At 37.8% G+C, this 3,536-nt stretch overlaps 1 non-coding gene across 1 annotated transcript; it reads left to right on the top strand.

Moving 5' to 3' along the window:
- Positions 1-687: 687 nt before the first annotated feature.
- LOC141654179 (small nucleolar RNA R71) lies at positions 688-794 on the top strand. Its single transcript, XR_012547745.1, has one exon. It is a non-coding gene; the product is annotated as a small nucleolar RNA R71 (small nucleolar RNA).
- Positions 795-3,536: the final 2,742 nt, after the last annotated feature.

The following is a 3,536-nucleotide window of genomic DNA, read 5'->3' as shown; positions in this document are numbered from 1 at the left end:
AAAAACTCTTGTTGATTCTTTTGCATTTGGAGGACCGCTTTTTGAACATCAAAACCTTGGTCATTTTGTTGATTGTATGGAGTTTGATTTTGGTAACCTTGGTTTTGGTTGAAAAAGGGTCTTTGGTTTTGGTTTCTCATGGGAGGTGGGGTGTATGTTGGTTGAGGGTTTTGAACATTTTGGCTTATGTATGAGAGATTTGGGTGGAATTTGGTGTTTTCATTGTAATAATTGGAATAAGGGGTACCACTCTTGTATGCTTGAAAAACATTTACTTGTTCATTTGTTCCCCTACATTCACTTTGGTCATGTCCCAAAGTTCCACAATTCTCACATATCCCACTTGGGATGGATGAAGATGCTACCATGGCATTAACATGATGCTTTGGTGATTTTGAGGCTTCTTCAAGTTTAGCCATAGCCTTCTCAAACTTCAAGTTTATGGTATCAATATGAGCACTAAGTTGAGCACCCAATTGAGTAATAGAGTCCACCTCATGCTTTCCTCCTCTAGTAGTCTTGCGAGGTATACTATATTGTGAGTTATGGACTGCCATTTCCTCAATCTTGTTCCAAGTTTGATTATCGTCAACTTCGGTGAACATACCATTTGATCCCATGTTGAGAATGTTTCTTGCGTCTTCATAAAGACCGTTCCAAAATTGTTGTACCAAGAACCACTCGCTAAGTCCATGATGAGGACATAAGCGACAAATTCCTTTGAACCGCTCCCAAGCTTCATACAAAGATTCTTCATCCCTTTGCTTAAAACCCGTAATTTGAGCTCTTAGCATGTTAGTCTTTTCCAGAGGGTAGAATTTTTTGTAGAAAGCTAGAGCCAACTTCTTCCAAGAGTCAATTCCAAGAGTAGCCTTATCAAGGCTCTTCAACCATTGTTTTGCGGTGCCAATTAGAGAAAAAGGAAATAAGACCCAGCGAATTTGGTCTTGAGTTACACCGGTTTGTGAGATCGCATCACAATAGTCACAAAAAGTCTCCATGTGAGAGTGAGGGTCTTCACTAGGCATCCCCCCAAATTGGCTTCTTTCGACTAATTGGATAAATGCGGATTTGGCAATAAAATTTCCGGTTAAGTGTTGTGGTGTGGGAGTACCATTGGGTAGGTTCTCCTCGGTTGGTACGGAATGTGATGAAAATTTAGGCATTGTGGGTTGATTTTGTGTTGGATTGGGTGTTGGGTTCTCCTCACCTTCTCTTGCAAAAGGGTTGATGAACTCAATAGTGTTTGGTTGAATATCTACAACCTCACCAATACCTCTCAAAGTACCTCTAGCAAGTCTTCTATTGTTTGTCAAAGTCCTTTCAATTTCGTGATCAATGGGTAACAAGTTACCTTGTGATCTTCTAGACATGCAAAATATCAAACAACTCGAAAATAATTAGAACAAACCTTGAGGATTTTTAATTCCCCAAGGCAAAGAAAGACACAACTAATAACAATCTAAGAAAATCAAATCAAGTTAACACCGTGCCCGGCAACGGCGCCATTTTTGGTCGGAGTTTTCTACTCACTTTGAGCTTTTACTTTTCGGTTACTTGTCGTTAAGAGCACCTAGACCAAAACAATATTTATAACTTCACAAACAACTCTACTATTAGTAAAGAGGAAAGTAAAGGTCAAATCCCAAGGGACGGGTATTGATGTAGGATTTTCGATTGCACGTAGCGGTGTCTAGGGGTGTCATGATTTGGGGTTGAGATGAGAAGATCACTAAACCAAATAGCTATAAAAGTAAACAAGCAAGATGATTAAAAAGAGATGTAAACAATTGATTAAAAGCACTAGGGTGTTATGGGGTCATAGGGGATTCATGTGAATTGATCATACAAACATATTCTCAAATTATAAGCAAGCAATTATTGTTGTGTGATGGATCAAGTTGGTTTATATCTTACAATCCTAGGAAGGTTTGGGTCCCGGAGCCGAATCGATTAGATTGTACAACACCTAAAAGTCAACTTAATCCTCCCTACTCAACTATATGCATGGTCTAATTAAACTCGAGTTGGTTTATGTCTTACAAGTCTCATTGAAAAGGTAGGTGATGGGTAAAAAATGCAAGGATTCATAGGCTCGCATTTCATCAAACATAACATGTGCATAAGTTGAGATCACAACAAGCAAGCAAATAAACTATGAAAACATATTAAATTAAACATGAATCATCCCCCATGTTGGTTTTCCCTAATTACCCATTAACCCTAGTTAAGGAAACTACTCACTCATTATCAAGTTTAGCATGTTAACAAGGTTGTCAATCACATTAAAAAAGCAAAACATGATGAATAAATAAAGATGATTAACAATAATTAAAAAGGGATTAAGAGGATTATACCTACTAATGATTCCAAAATAGAGCAAAGAATAATAGAAGTACTTGATGATTGATTGGAAGGTTGTCAATCTCCCAATAATAACCCAAATAATCTTCAATTACCCAAAATAAAAGATGAACAAAAGAGAGATTTAAGGAAATGAGATTTGTATTAAGACTTGATTAAAAGTTGATTACAAGATTAAGAAGAGATTAGAATGATATAAACTACACTAGAGATTGATAAGAAGAACATGATTATCTAATTAGACTAATGGGGTATTTATAATGGGGTTTAGGTACACAAATTAGGGTTTACTAAGAGCTTAAATGACGATTAAGTCCTTGAGGAATCACTCCTCTCAAAAGAGATGTCGGTCTCCTTTTTGCCGGTCTTTCATAAATATGTGCATCTTTCATAAAGCATGAAGAAAGGACGTATGGGACTGTAAGGGAATCCGAGCGTCCAAGGTGTTGGGACGGGCGGATTGCCTGGTGGCTGGCCGGGCGGATTGTTGGGCAGGACAAGCGGATTGTGGAGTGTTTGGACGGGCGTCCCTTCTGCAAAGACGCTCGGATTCCTCACGTCTTGGACGGGCGTCTTCTTTGTTGGACGGGCGGATTGTGTCACAGTTTCCTTTTCTTCTTTTCTTCCTCCAATAATCCTCCGGGATTTAGTCGGGGATGCAAGGATTTCTTCATCATTGCCCATCTACTATAATATGTACAAAGGCCTTCTATTCTTGTCTTCTCTTTAATGCTTGGTCATTAGATTCGATCAATTTAGCTCTATTTCGCCATGAAAATGCAAGGTTTGCACTCCTCTCCTACCAAGGAAACAAAACCTTAAAAAATATGCAAAACAAAGGACTAAAGATAGTAAATGACCCAATTATGCACTAAAAAGCATAGGGACGAGGCTAATTCGGGGACTAAATGTGCTCAAATAATGGTCATATCAGCAGCATTTTGTTACTCATCCAAGGGTGCCACACCACCTGCATCCCCTCTTCGTCCAGCCATCTATACCCAATTTTACTCGTATACTGTTGCCCATTAGCCTGCCAACATTAGTCAATATAATTATTGCAACCATATAATATGAATAATATATTAATATTAAATATGTTCTAAATTTTCTTTAAAATATTTTTTCAATTTAAAAAATGGTAGATAATAGGTGTTGAAAACTATTTTTTT

This window comes from Silene latifolia, chromosome 4 (assembly GCF_048544455.1).
Source record: "Silene latifolia isolate original U9 population chromosome 4, ASM4854445v1, whole genome shotgun sequence".
Taxonomy (NCBI): Eukaryota; Viridiplantae; Streptophyta; class Magnoliopsida; order Caryophyllales; family Caryophyllaceae; genus Silene; species Silene latifolia.
The sequence above is the reverse complement of the archived record's forward strand: the minus strand, read 5'-3'. Positions and strand labels throughout refer to the sequence as shown.